Below are 15,964 nucleotides of genomic sequence, written 5' to 3'. Positions count from 1 at the left end.
GGCCCTCCCACCCACCCTTATGTTGTATAAACAAAACAGGACATGCACACTTTAACCAACCCATCATTTCAGTGACAGGGTCTGCCACACGACTGTGACTGATATGACGGGTTGGTTTGGACCCCCCCCAAAAAAGAAGCAATTAATCTCTCCTTGCACAAACTGGCTCTACAGAGGCAAGATGTCCACCTCATCATCACCCTCCGATATATCACCGTGTACATCCCCCTCCTCACAGATTATCAATTCGTCCCCACTGGAATCCACCATCTCAGCTCCCTGTGTACTTTGTGGAGGCAATTGCTGCTGGTCAATGTCTCCGCGGAGGAATTGATTATAATTCATTTTAATGAACATCATCTTCTCCACATTTTCTGGATGTAACCTCGTACGCCGATTGCTGACAAGGTGAGCGGCGGCACTAAACACTCTTTCGGAGTACACACTTGTGGGAGGGCAACTTAGGTAGAATAAAGCCAGTTTGTGCAAGGGCCTCCAAATTGCCTCTTTTTCCTGCCAGTATAAGTACGGACTGTGTGACGTGCCTACTTGGATGCGGTCACTCATATAATCCTCCACCATTCTATCAATGTTGAGAGAATCATATGCAGTGACAGTAGACGACATGTCCGTAATCGTTGTCAGGTCCTTCAGTCCGGACCAGATGTCAGCATCAGCAGTCGCTCCAGACTGCCCTGCATCACCGCCAGCGGGTGGGCTCGGAATTCTGAGCCTTTTCCTCGCACCCCCAGTTGCGGGAGAATGTGAAGGAGGAGATGTTGACAGGTCGCGTTCCGCTTGACTTGACAATTTTGTCACCAGCAGGTCTTTCTAACCCCAGCAGACTTGTGTCTGCCGGAAAGAGAGATCCAAGGTAGGCTTTAAATCTAGGATCGAGCACGGTGGCCAAAATGTAGTGCTCTGATTTCAACAGATTGACCACCCGTGAATCCTTGTTAAGCGAATTAAGGGCTCCATCCACAAGTCCCACATGCCTAGCGGAATCGCTCCGTGTTAGCTCCTCCTTCAATGTCTCCAGCTTCTTCTGCAAAAGCCTGATGAGGGGAATGACCTGACTCAGGCTGGCAGTGTCTGAACTGACTTCACGTGTGGCAAGTTCAAAGGGCATCAGAACCTTGCACAATGTTGAAATCATTCTCCACTGCGCCTGAGACAGGTGCATTCCACCTACTATATCGTGCTCAATTGTATAGGCTTGAATGGCCTTTTGCTGCTCCTCCAACCTCTGAAGCATATAGAGGGTTGAATTCCACCTCGTTACCACTTCTTGCTTCAGATGATGGCAGGGCAGGTTCAGTAGTTTTTGGTGGTGCTCCAGTCTTCTGTACGTGGTGCCTGTACGCCGAAAGTGTCCCGCAATTCTTCTGGCCACCGACAGCATCTCTTGCACGCCCCTGTCGTTTTTTAAAAAATTCTGCACCACCAAATTCAAGGTATGTGCAAAACATGGGACGTGCTGGAATTTGCCCATATTTAATGCACACACAATATTGCTGGCGTTGTCCGATGCCACAAATCCACAGGAGAGTCCAATTGGGGTAAGCCATTCCGCGATGATCTTCCTCAGTTGCCGTAAGAGGTTTTCAGCTGTGTGCGTATTCTGGAAACCGGTGATACAAAGCGTAGCCTGCCTAGGAAAGAGTTGGCGTTTGCGAGATGCTGCTACTGGTGCCGCCGCTGCTGTTCTTGCGGCGGGAGTCCATACATCTACCCAGTGGGCTGTCACAGTCATATAGTCCTGACCCTGCCCTGCTCCACTTGTCCACATGTCCGTGGTTAAGTGGACATTGGGTACAGCTGCATTTTTTAGGACACTGGTGACTCTTTTTCTGAGGTCTGTGTACATTTTCGGTATCGCCTGCCTAGAGAAATGGAACCTAGATGGTATTTGGTACCGGGGACACAGTACCTCCAACAAGTCTCTAGTTGGCTCTGCAGTAATGATGGATACCGGAACCACGTTTCTCACCACCCAGGATGCCAAGGCCTCAGTTATCCGCTTTGCAGTAGGATGACTGCTGTGATATTTCATCTTCCTCGCAAAGGACTGTTGAACAGTCAATTGCTTACTGGAAGTAGTACAAGTGGGCTTACGACTTCCCCTCTGGGATGACCATCGACTCCCAGCGGCAACAACAGCAGCGCCAGCAGCAGTAGGCGTTACACGCAAGGATGCATCGGAGGAATCCCAGGCAGGAGAGGACTCGTCAGAATTGCCAGTGACATGGCCTGCAGGACTATTGGCATTCCTGGGGAAGGAGGAAATTGACACTGAGGGAGTTGGTGGGGTGGTTTGCGTGAGCTTGGTTACAAGAGGAAGGGATTTACTGGTCAGTGGACTGCTTCCGCTGTCACCCAAAGTTTTTGAACTTGTCACTGACTTATTATGAATGCGCTGCAGGTGACGTATAAGGGAGGATGTTCCGAGGTGGTTAACGTCCTTACCCCTACTTATTACAGCTTGACAAAGGGAACACACGGCTTGACACCTGTTGTCCGCATTTCTGGTGAAATACCTCCACACCGAAGAGCTGATTTTTTTGGTATTTTCACCTGGCATGTCAACGGCCATATTCCTCCCACGGACAACAGGTGTCTCCCCGGGTGCCTGACTTAAACAAACCACCTCACCATCAGAATCCTCCTGTTCAATTTCCTCCCCAGCGCCAGCAACACCCATATCCTCCTCATCCTGGTGTACTTCAACACTGACATCTTCAATCTGACTATCAGGAACTGGACTGCGGGTGCTCCTTCCAGCACTTGCAGGGGGCGTGCAATGGTGGAAGGCGCATGCTCTTCACGTCCAGTGTTGGGAAGGTCAGGCATCGCAACCGACACAATTGGACTCTCCTTGTGGATTTGGGATTTCGAAGAATGCACAGTTCTTTGCTGTGCTGCTTTTGCCAGCTTGAGTCTTTTCATTTTTCTAGCGAGAGGCTGAGTGCTTCCATCCTCATGTGAAGCTGAACCACTAGCCATGAACATAGGCCAGGGCCTCAGCCGTTCCTTGCCACTCCGTGTCGTAAATGGCATATTGGCAAGTTTACGCTTCTCCTCCGACAATTTTATTTTAGGTTTTGGAGTCCTTTTTTTTCTGATATTTGGTGTTTTGGATTTGACATGCTCTGTACTATGACATTGGGCATCGGCCTTGGCAGACGACGTTGCTGGCATTTCATCGTCTCGGCCATGACTAGTGGCAGCAGCTTCAGCACGAGGTGGAAGTGGATCTTGATCTTTCCCTAATTTTGGAACCTCAACATTTTTGTTCTCCATATTTTAATAGGCACAACTAAAAGGCACCTCAGGTAAACAATGGAGATGGATACTAGTATACAATTATGGACTGCCTGCCGAGTGCAGACACAGAGGTAGCCACAGCCGTGAACTACCGTACTGTACTGTGTCTGCTGCTAATATAGACTGGTTGATAAAGAGATGTCTATGTAACTATGTATGTATAAAGAAGAAAGAAAAAAAAAACCACGGTTAGGTGGTATACAATTATGGACGGACTGCCTGCCGAGTGCAGACACAGAGGTAGCCACAGCCGTGAACTACCGTACTGTACTGTGTCTGCTGCTAATATAGACTGGTTGATAAAGAGATGTCGTAGTAGTATGTATGTATAAAGAAGAAAAAAAAAACACGGTTAGGTGGTATATACAATTATGGACGGGCTGCCGAGTGCCGACACAGAGGTAGCCACAGCCGTGAACTACCGCACTGTACTGTGTCTGCTGCTAATATATAGACTGGTTGATAAAGAGATAGTATACTCGTAACTAGTATGTATGTATAAAGAAAGAAAAAAAAACCACGGTTAGGTGGTATATACAATTATGGACGGGCTGCCGAGTGCCGACACAGAGGTAGCCACAGCCGTGAACTACCGCACTGTACTGTGTCTGCTGCTAATATAGACTGGTTGATAAAGAGATAGTATACTCGTAACTAGTATGTATGTATAAAGAAAGAAAAAAAAACCACGGTTAGGTGGTATATACAATTATGGACGGGCTGCCGAGTGCCGACACAGAGGTAGCCACAGCCGTGAACTACCACACTGTACTGTGTCTGCTGCTAATATATAGACTGGTTGATAAAGAGACAGTATACTCGTAACTAGTATGTATGTATAAAGAAAGAAAAAAAAACCACGGTTAGGTGGTATATACAATTATGGACGGGCTGCCGAGTGCCGACACAGAGGTAGCCACAGCCGTGAACTACCGCACTGTACTGTGTCTGCTGCTAATATAGACTGGTTGATAAAGAGATAGTATACTCGTAACTAGTATGTATGTATAAAGAAAGAAAAAAAAACCACGGTTAGGTGGTATATACAATTATGGACGGGCTGCCGAGTGCCGACACAGAGGTAGCCACAGCCGTGAACTACCGCACTGTACTGTGTCTGCTGCTAATATAGACTGGTTGATAAAGAGATAGTATACTCGTAACTAGTATGACTATAAAGAAAGAAAAAAAAACCACGGTTAGGTGGTATATACAATTATGGACGGGCTGCCGAGTGCCAACACAGAGGTAACCACAGCCGTGAACTACCGCACTGTACTGTGTCTGCTGCTAATATATAGACTGGTTGATAAAGAGATAGTATACTCGTAACTAGTATGTATGTATAAAGAAAGAAAAAAAAACCACGGTTAGGTGGTATATACAATTATGGACGGGCTGCCGAGTGCCGACACAGAGGTAGCCACAGCCGTGAACTACCGCACTGTACTGTGTCTGCTGCTAATATAGACTGGTTGATAAAGAGATAGTATACTCGTAACTAGTATGTATGTATAAAGAAAGAAAAAAAAACCACGGTTAGGTGGTATATACAATTATGGACGGGCTGCCGAGTGCCGACACAGAGGTAGCCACAGCCGTGAACTACCGCACTGTACTGTGTCTGCTGCTAATATATAGACTGGTTGATAAAGAGATAGTATAGTCGTAACTAGTATGTATGTATAAAGAAAGAAAAAAAAAACACGGTTAGGTGGTATATACAATTATGGACGGGCTGCCGAGTGCCGACACAGAGGTAGCCACAGCCGTGAACTACCGCACTGTACTGTGTCTGCTGCTAATATATAGACTGGTTGATAAAGAGATAGTATACTCGTAACTAGTATGTATGTATAAAGAAAGAAAAAAAAACCACGGTTAGGTGGTATATACAATTATGGACGGGCTGCCGAGTGCCGACACAGAGGTAGCCACAGCCGTGAACTACCGCACTGTACTGTGTCTGCTGCTAATATAGACTGGTTGATAAAGAGATAGTATACTCGTAACTAGTATGTATGTATAAAGAAAGAAAAAAAAACCACGGTTAGGTGGTATATACAATTATGGACGGGCTGCCGAGTGCCGACACAGAGGTAGCCACAGCCGTGAACTACCGCACTGTACTGTGTCTGCTGCTAATATAGACTGGTTGATAAAGAGATAGTATACTCGTAACTAGTATGACTATAAAGAAAGAAAAAAAAACCACGGTTAGGTGGTATATACAATTATGGACGGGCTGCCGAGTGCCGACACAGAGGTAGCCACAGCCGTGAACTACCGCACTGTACTGTGTCTGCTGCTAATATAGACTGGTTGATAAAGAGATAGTATACTACTAATATTATATATACTGGTGGTCAGGTCACTGGTCACTAGTCACACTGGCAGTGGCACTCCTGCAGCAAAAGTGTGCACTGTTTAATTTTAATATAATATTATGTACTCCTGGCTCCTGCTATAACCTATAACTGGCACTGCAGTGCTCCCCAGTCTCCCCCACAATTATAAGCTGTGTGAGCTGAGCACAGTCAGATATATATATACATTGATGCAGCACACTGGGCTGAGCAGTGCACACAGATATGGTATGTGACTGAGTCACTGTGTGTATCGTTTTTTTCAGGCAGAGAACGGATATATTAAATAAAACAAACAACTGCACTGTCTGGTGGTCACTGTGGTCGTCAGTCACTAAACTCTGCACTCTCTTCTACAGTATCACAGCCTCAGGTCAATCTCTCTCTCTCTCTCTCAACCCTAATCTAAATGGAGAGGACGCCAGCCACGTCCTCTCCCTATCAATCTCAATGCACGTGTGAAAATGGCGGCGACGCGCGGCTCCTTATATAGAATCCGAGTCTCGCGATAGAATCCGAGCCTCGCGAGAATCCGACAGCGTCATGATGACGTTCGGGCGCGCTCGGGTTAACCGAGCAAGGCGGGAAGATCCGAGTCGCTCGGACCCGTGAAAAAAAACATGAAGTTCGTGCGGGTTCGGATTCAGAGAAACCGAACCCGCTCATCTCTAGTTGAAAGTGTCAAAGATTCTTCGCTGGACGGAACGCCATCTGCCAGCCATATCGGCAGTGTTCATTCCGGGAGTCTTCAACTGGGAAGCGGACTTCCTCAGTCATCAGGACGTACACGCCGGAGAGTGGAGCCTTCATCCGGAAGTATTTCAACTCCTAATGGACAAGTGGGGCCTTCCAGATGTAGACCTGATGGCGTCTCGACACAATCACAAGGTTCCGTTTTACGGAGCAAGGACAAGGGATCCTCAAGCAGCATTCGTGGATGCACTGGCAATTCCATGGAACTTTCGGCAGCCGTACGGGTTCCGTCCGCTGTCACTCCTACCCAGAGTAATAAGGAAGTTCAAGCAAGAAGGAGGAATCCTACTTCTGATCGCTCCAGCGTGGCCCAGATGGCATTGGTTCTTAGACCTACAAGATCTCTCCTTAGAGCATCCCCTTCTGCTTCCGCAATGACCAGACCTCCTTGTTCAGGGCCCCTGTGTCTACCAGGATTTGGCCTGGCTGGCTTTGAGGGCGTGGCTCTTGAAGCTTCAGTCCTGAGAGCCAAAGGTTTTTCAGAGGTGATCATTCAAACTATGTAGAAGACCCATAAGCCGGCTTCTGCCCGGATTTATCATAGGGTCTGGAATTCTTACTTCACCTGGTGTGCCGCTAAGATTTGTGATGCTTTCAAGTTCAGTACTGCCAATCTTTTGGCTTTTCTGCAACAGGGCCTGGACTTAGGCTTTCGTCTGGCCTCCCTCAAGGTTCATGTTTCTGCCTTGGCGGTTTGGTTTCAGAGAAAAATTGTGACTCTTCCTGATGTTCACACATTCACTCAGGGTGTTCTTCAGATTCAACCTCCCTATGTTCCTCCTGTGGCTCCTTTGGATTTGTCGGTTGTTCTGAATGCCCTACAAGAGTCTCCGTTTGAATCTCTTGAGTCTGTGGACCTCAAATGACTTACGCTTAAGGTCTTGTTTTTACTGGCTATTGCCTCTGCTAGACGGGTTTCAGACTTGGGTGCCTTATCTTGTAGGTCTCCCTTTTTGATTTTTTCACTGTGACCAGGCAGTTCTTAGAATGCGCCCTGGTTATCTACCTAAGGTGGTGTCTTCTTTCCACCTTAACCAAGAGATTGTGGTTCCGGCCCTTATCTCTCCTGATTTGTCCTCCAAAGAGCGGTCTTTGGATGTGGTAGGGACTCTCCGTATCTATGTGAAGAGGACAGCCTCCATTAGGAAGTCTGATTCTCTCTTTGTACTATATGGTTTTCACAAACGTGACTGACCTGCGAATAAGCAGACCCTGGCCAGATGGATTAGAATGGTGATTGCACAAGCTTATGTACAGGCTCCCATGAGGAACTGCTCTAGGACTTTCCCGATGTTATTCCCTGTGGAATACCAGTGTACCCCACTGCAGAAAAGGAGATTTATGGTAAGAACTTACCCTTGTTAAATCTCTATCTGCGAGGTACACTGGATTCTACAGGGCACCCGTCCTGACGCACTTAGCTTCTTTGGGTTGGTATGGCATTAGCCGCTGATACCTTCTCCTGTCGTGAGAATGTGATGTCTGTGGCTACAAATTGTTGTCGTCTTTTTTACCTGCTACTGCATTGGACTGGTTAACAAAACTGAGCTCCAGTAACTGGAGGCGGGGATATTGAGGAGGCGGCGCTATGCATCCTGGGAACAATCAAAGCTTTTAGGCTGTTTGTTGCCTCGGATCAAGATCCTACTCTACACCCCGATGTTATTCTCTGTGGAATCTAGTGTACCTTGCAGAAAGAGATTTATGGTAAGAACTTACATTTGTTAAATTTCCTTTTAATCCTACCAGAGAGCACCCTATACAGCGCAATGATCCAATGCAAAGATGTAGGGCCTCAGCATGACCTAGGATGCCCCGCATGAATGTCCAGTTGATACGGTTGAAGGCCTTTTCGTCATCAGTTGATAAGATCATTGGCTGTACTGGATTGGAGAGCTAAATGGATTAAATTAATAATTTTAGTAGCATTGTCTCTACCTCTGAACCAAAGACAATACCTACCTGATCTATATAGATCAACTTTGATAGGAGCAGAATTAATCTGTTCGCAATAACTTTTAAATACAGTTTTATATTTATGTTCAGAAGAAAGATAGGCATATAGCTTGGGCACCCAAAGAGGTCTTTTTCTGCTTTAGGAATGATAGTTATGTGCAGGGGTGTAGCCAGAACTTTGTCGGCCCCATAGCAAAATTTTAAAGGGGCCTATGTTCCAATGCTTCTAAAGAGATGCCTTTCCACAGTTGTTAATTGTATGCCCCATAATAGTGTCCTTGTTAATGTTATGTCCCATAATAGTGTACTAGTTTATTTTATCGCCCTTAGTAGTGCCCTAGTTCACATTATGTCGCAGTGTAGGGCTGCCAGTACACATTATACCACACAGTACCACCAATTTACAGTATGACATCAGTGCCTCCAGTTCATATTATGCCACATTATAGTGCCCAGTTCATATTATGCCATACTGTAGTTCCTCCACTTCATATTGTGCCACATTACACTGTCCCAGTTTATATTATGTAAGATAATGCTTGCCAGTTCATTTTTTTACCATATTACAACACAGGCATAACTAGATATATTGTAGGCCCCAAGGCAAACGTTTGTAAGGACGCTTATTGAATACGCAATGGTTAAAAATGTATATTACACATGTAACTGTGACAGGGAAGGTGGCCCTCTTAACTCTGGGCCCCATAGCAGCTGCACTTCCTGTACCTATGGTAGCTACGCCCTTGGTTATGTGCACTTCTAGTATTTGTGTGGAAAAGTGAACGGGGACACTACAGTATATCCTAGTAACACTCTGACCAACAGGAAAGAAATGCTTCAACATAAGAAGATGATCATTCAACAACATTAATATGAATTTTACATTGACAGTGCCTTTTAATGAAATGACTGAAACAAAACCATGACAAGACAAAACAGCAAGCAACATTACAGGTAAGCAAACCTTCACTGGTGGAAACAAGCATTCAGGGCTGGGTTGAGTCTATATCGGAGTGGCAGAAGGGACCTTGTGACGTACCTAGGGGAGGAGACACGTCACCAGGGGGAGGAGCTATGGGCGAACAGGGTACCCGAAAAGTACCCTCGCGGGCTCGCTTCGCTCGCCACGCTTCGGGCTCGGTGGCTCGCTCCGCTTCGCTCGCCACCTGATTACTAAAGGTAATAGTTGGTGGCGTGGATAGTAGAGGAACTATCCCGCTGGCGTAGCTCTTCTCCCTTGTGTCGTGACTCCTCCCCCAGACGGAAAAGGTCCCTTAGCCCACTTGATTCTAGCATCTACCTTCAGGGCTGTTCAGTTTGGAGTCTGACATCACATGTGCACTAATTAATTTGTGAACATTGTGTAAGATGATTAATTTGTCCATATCACCTTACTCCACTGCATGGTAGACCATTACCTGTTCTCTTTGTACCACTGAACACCATTGCCAGTTTATATACTGCAATGCAATTATGATATTCTGCTCAACTAAAATATCCTAACTCTGGCTTTAATTAAATGCTGCTTGTAAAATTGGTTGTATTTTAAATCAATTGATCATCAGCTTCTTACCTGTTGCTTTGCACTTTACATTAATGCACGGATATTAGTATGCAAGTCCACCCAGTGTTCTCCTTTGTGGATAATGTTTTTCCCTTATGTTCCATGCTGACCTCATCTGAGACACCTTAGCTCAGGAAGCAAATACAGCTGTCTTGGACCCTGAAGCTCCCAACAATCATGTTTCAAAGTGGCTGAGGTTTTCTTTTACAGCCATGCTAGCTTAATTATAGCCTTCAAGGCAGTACAGTATTTTTATACATGACCAGACTACGTTTCAGAATTATTTAATTACCACATGAACAACAACTGAATGGGTGTCCTTACTTGTAATGTCCCTCATAGACCCAAGTTTCTCCTATTTTGTTCCCTACTTCTATGTGTGAGTGATTCATTTGAAAAGTTCCATAACACTGGGGAAAATAAAAGTATTAGGTATAGTGCATTTTTAGGGCCGGACTAGCCGTGAAACCGCACAAGGCGTGGGCCAGCGGCTACTGTGTTCAAAATTCTATGTGGTCACATACTGTTAAACTGTCCTTCCCGGCCATTTTGGGAGGGACATTTAGACAGAACCCAGAGAGAGGAGACAGCAGGCAATGGAACAGAAGTGTCAGGAATGTGGCGGCAGCTGAGGCAGCAGCGGAGGGAGCACCCGGAACAGTAGCTGCAGTGGAGGGAGCACACAGAGAGGTGGAGCAGGCCTGGCTAGCAGCAGGAGCAGCATCAACTCCTAACAATGAGCAGGACCAGGTACAGTGCACATTTTAAGGGGCATTGTGATTAATGGTAAGTGAGGCATGGTGCAAGGGGCACTACTGTGTGGGGTATAACAAGGGGCATTACTGTGTGGGGCATACTTTGACACAAGGGGCATTACTGTATGGAACATAACAAGGGATAGTGTCGGACTGGGGCATGAAAGGCCCGCCGGAGAAATGCCATGGTAGGGGCCCATGTTTAGGTATGTGTCCAGTCTCCAGAGGGGGTGTGGCCAGCTGCCACAAAAGTTTGGCTAACCATTAGATAATGCATGGTCTGGACCCCTTGATAAATATATATAGTAAATACTGCTAGTGTATGCATGATAATGTACCAGAGTAAAAATAAGATTTTACTTACCGGTAAATCTATTTCTCGTAGTCCGTAGTGGATGCTGGGGACTCCGTAAGGACCATGGGGATAGACGGGCTCCGCAGGAGACATGGGCACTTTAAGAAAGAATTTAGGTTCTGGTGTGCTCTGGCTCCTCCCTCTATGCCCCTCCTCCAGACCTCAGTTAGAGAAACTGTGCCCAGAAGAGCTGACAGTACAAGGAAAGGATTTTGGTAATCCAGGGCAAGATTCATACCAGCCACACCAATCACACCGTATAACATGAGTTTATAACAGCCAGTCAACAGTATGACAACAACAGAGCATCAGGTCCAACCCTGATGCAACCATAACATAACCCTTATTGAAGCAATAACTATATACAAGCATTTCAGAAGAAGTCCGCACTTGGGACGGGCGCCCAGCATCCACTACGGACTACCAGAAATAGATTTACCGGTAAGTAAAATCTTATTTTCTCTAACGTCCTAGTGGATGCTGGGCCTCCGTTAGGACCATGGGGATTATACCAAAGCTCCCAAACGGGCGGGAGAGTGCGGATGACTCTGCAGCAGCGAATGAGCAAACACAAGGTCCTCCTCAGCCAGGGTATCAAACTTGTAGAACTTTGCAAAAGTGTTTGAACCTGACCAAGTAGCCGCTCGGCAAAGCTGTAATGCCGAGACCCCTCGGGCAGCCGCCCAAGAAGAGCCCACCTTCCTAGTGGAATGGGCCTTAACTGATTTTGGCAGCGGCAATCCAGCCGCAGAATGAGCCTGCTGAATCGTGTTACAGATCCAGCGAGCAATAGTTTGCTTTGAAGCAGGAGCACCAAGCTTGTTGGAAGCATACAGGAGAAACAAAGACTCTGTTTTCCTGACCCTAGCCGTTCTGGCTACATAAACCTTCAAAGCCCTGACCAGATCAAGCAACTCGGAATCTTCCAAGTCAGTAGTAGCCACAGACACCACAATAGGTTGGTTTATATGAAAGGATGAAACCACTCTCGGCAGAAATTATGAACAGGTCCGCAATTCTACTCTATCCGCATGGAAAACCAGATAGGGGCTTTTATGTGACAAAGCCGCCAACTCTGACACACGCCTAGCCGAAGCCAAGGCTAATAGCATGACCACCTTCCACGTGAGATATTTAAACTCCACCGTTTTGAGTGGTCCAAACCAGTGGGATTTCAGGAAACTCAACACCACGTTAAGATCCCAAGGTGCCACTGGAGGCACAAAAGGGGGCTGAATATGCAGCACTCCCTTTACAAACGTCTGAACTTCAGGTAGAGAAGTCAATTCCTTTTGAAAGAAAATGGATAGGGCCGAAATCTGGACCTTAATGGAACCCAATTTTAGGCCCAAATTCACTCCTGACTGCAGGAAGTGAAGGAACGGCCCAGCTGGAATTCCTCCGTAGGGGCATTCCTGGCCTTACACCAAGCAACATATTTTCGCCATATACGGTGATAATGTTGAGCTGTTACGTCCTTCCTAGCCTTTATCAGCGTAGGAATGACCTCATCCGGAATGCCTTTCTCTGCTAGGATCCGGCATTCAACCGCCATGCCGTCAAACGCAGCCGCGGCAAGTCTTGGAACAGACAGGGCCCCTGTTGCAACAAGTCCTGTCTTAGACGAAGAGGCCACGGGTTTCTTGCAGATCTGGATACCAAGTCCTTCGTGGCCAATCTGGAACAATGAGTATTGTTCTCACTCCTCTTTTTCTTATTATCCTCAGCACCTTGGGTATGAGAGGAAGAGGAGGGAATACATAGACCGACTGGAACACCCACGGTGTCACCAGGGCGTCTACAGCTATCGCCTAAGGGTCTCTTGACCTGGCGCAATACCTCTGTAGCTTTTTGTTGAAGCGGGATGCCATCATGTCCACCTGTGGCAGTCCCCACCAACTTGTAATCTCTGCGAAGACTTCCTGATGAAGTCCCCACTCTCCCGGGTGGAGGTTGTGTCTGCTGAGGAAGTCTGCTTCCCAGTTGTCCACTCCCGGGATGAACACTGCTGACAGTGCGCTTACGTGATTCTCCGCCCAGCGAAGAATTCTGGTGGCTTCCGCCATCACCACTCTGCTCCTTGTGCCGCCTTGTCGGTTTACATGAGCCACTGCGGTGATGTTGTCTGACTGAATCAGAACCGGTTGGTCGCAAAGCAAGTTCTCCGCTTGACGCAGGGCGTTGTATACGGCCCTTAGTTCCAGGATGTTGATGTGAAGGCAAGTCTCTTGACTTGACCACAGACCTTGGAAATCTCTTCCCTGTGTGACTGCTCCCCACCCTCGGAGGCTTGCATCCGTGGTCACCAGGACCCAGTCCTGAATGCCGAATCTGCGGCCCTCTAGAAGGTGAGCGCTCTGCAGCCACCACAGAAGAGACACCCTGGCCCTGGCGGATAGGGTGATTAACCGATGCATCTAAAGATGTGATCCGGAGCACTTGTCCAGTAAGTCCCATTGAAAGGTCCTCGCATGGAACCTGCCGAAGGGAATGGCCTCTATGATGCCACCATCTTTCCCAGGACTCGAGTGCAGTGATGCACTGACACCTGTTTTGGTTTTAATAGGTTCCTGACCAGTGTCATGAGCTCCTGAGCTCTATCTATCGGGAGAAAAACCCTTTTCTGGTCTGTGTCTAGAATCATGCCTAGGAAAGGCAGACGAGCCGTAGGAACCAACTGCGACTTTGGAATATTTAGAATCCAGCCGTGTTGCCGTAACACTTCCAGAGAAAGTGCTACGCTGATCAGCAACTGCTCTCTTGATCTCGCCTTTATGAGGAGATCGTCCAAGTATGGGATAATTGTGACCCCTTGCTTCCTCAGGAGTACCATCATTTCCGCCATTTTCTTGGTAAATATTCTCGGTGCCGTGGAGAGACCAAACGGCAACGTCTGAAATTGGTAATGACAATCCTGTACCACAAATCTGAGGTACGCCTGATGAGGTGGATAAATGGGGACATGAAGGTATGCATCCTTTATGTCCAGAGACACCATAAAATCCCCCCCCCTCCAGGCTTGCGATGACCGCTCTCAGCGATTCCATCTTGAACTTGAACCTTTTCAGCTATATGTTCAGGGATTTTAAATTCAATATGGGTCTGACCGAACCGTCCGGTTTCGGGACTACAAACATGGTCGAATAATAACCCCTTCCCTGTTGAAGGAGGGGAACCTTGACCACCACCTGTTGAAGATACAATTTGTGAATTGCAGTTAACACTATTTCCCTCTCGTGGGGGGAAGCTGGTCGGGCCGATTTGAGGTATCGGTGAGGGAGCATCTCTTCGACTTACAGCTTGTATCCCTGAGACACAATTTTTATTGCCCAAGGATCCACCTGGAAGTGAACCCACTTGTGGCTGAAATTTCGAAGACGTGCCCCCACCAGGCCTAGTTCCGCCTGTGGAGCCCCAGCGTCCTGCGGTGGATTTTGTAGAGGCCGGGGAGGACTTCTGTTCCTGGAAACTAGCTGTGTTGTGCAGCTTCTTTCCTCTGCCCCTGCCAAGAAAGGACGCACCTCGGACTTTCTTGCTTTGTGATCGAAATGACTGCATTTGATAATGTCGTGCTTTCTTAGGCTGTACGGGAATATAAGGCAACAGATCAGAATTACCAGCTATAGCTGTGGAGACCAGGTCCGAGAGCCCTTCTCCACACAATTCCTCAGCCTTGTAAGGTAAACCTTGCATATGCCTCTTTTAGTCGGCATCACCTGTGCATGTTCCACAGGACACGTCTAGCAGAAATCGATATAGCGTTGACTCTAGAACCCAGTAGACTAATGTCTCTTTGGGCATGTTTTTTATATATATATATATATATATATATATATATAGAAGAAAAAGGTTTCTCTTGGGAGCTAGATCACATCAGAGTTCACTTTGAAATACATTTATTTTAAAAGTTAACATTGAATGTTATAACAATACATAAAAATCCAATAAAACATATAATTGACTTTATACCATAGATGGAGAATACAAACTAATTGTCTATTGACATAAGTGATAGTTATTTCTACCAATGTGTTCAGAAGTACGTTCAACTTCACAATTGCGCGAATACCCTATGACAGCATCTTATATATATATATATATATATATATATATATATACATATGTATACACATACTAGGGTCTCAATGTCCACGCTGCTACAGCGCTATAACCCCATGCTGACACAATCGCCGGTCTGAGTAGTGTACCAGCATGTGTGTAAATGGACTTCAAAGTACTTTTACTGCATGCTATCTGCAGGATCCCTGAGGATAGCTGTTAAGTCAGCGCTACCTTTTGGGTAAACGTGACAAGCTTTGTCCACCCTAGGGGAAGATTCCCATCGTATCCTGGCCCTAGTAGGGAAAGGATACTCCCTGAGAATTCTTTGTGGGAAGCTGCAGCTTCTTGTCTGGAGATTCCCGCTCTTTTTCTTCATGAGAGGAGGGAAATTTACCTCAGCTTTCTTCCCCTTAAACATGTGTACCCTTGTGTCAGGGACAGATGAGTCATCAGTGATATGCAAAACATCTTTCATTACAATAATCATATATTGAATACTTTCCTGCCATTTTGGCTGTAACTTTGCATTATCGTAGTCGACACTGGCGTCAGACTCCGTGTCGATATCAGTGTCTATTATTTTGGATAGTGAGCGTTGTGAGACTCAATGTCTCTGCGACATAGGGACAGACATGGGTAGATTCCCTGTCTGTTCTCTAATCTTTTGTGCAATAAATTTACCTCAGCACTTAATTTCACATATCCAATCAGGTGTCGGCGTTGTCAACGGAGACACCACACACACACACACATTTGCTCCATCACCTCCTTAGGAGAGCCTTTTACCTCAGACATGTCGACACACACGTACCGACACACCACACACTCA

General features: G+C 46.6%; 1 protein-coding gene across 1 annotated transcript in view; it reads right to left on the bottom strand.

The window, feature by feature from the left end:
• The window catches only part of RPF2 (ribosome production factor 2 homolog), a 195,328-nt gene extending 185,260 nt beyond the window's left edge, over window positions 1–10,068 (bottom strand). The window contains exon 1 of the mRNA XM_063917140.1: window positions 9,973–10,068. The gene's annotated coding sequence lies outside the window, so the exon portion shown is untranslated. The remainder of the gene's footprint in view (window positions 1–9,972) is intronic.
• Window positions 10,069–15,964: the final 5,896 nt, after the last annotated feature.

This window comes from Pseudophryne corroboree, chromosome 4 (genome assembly GCF_028390025.1).
Source record: "Pseudophryne corroboree isolate aPseCor3 chromosome 4, aPseCor3.hap2, whole genome shotgun sequence".
In the NCBI taxonomy this organism is placed as follows: domain Eukaryota; kingdom Metazoa; phylum Chordata; class Amphibia; order Anura; family Myobatrachidae; genus Pseudophryne; species Pseudophryne corroboree.
This window is presented reverse-complemented; position numbering and strand designations above follow the sequence as displayed.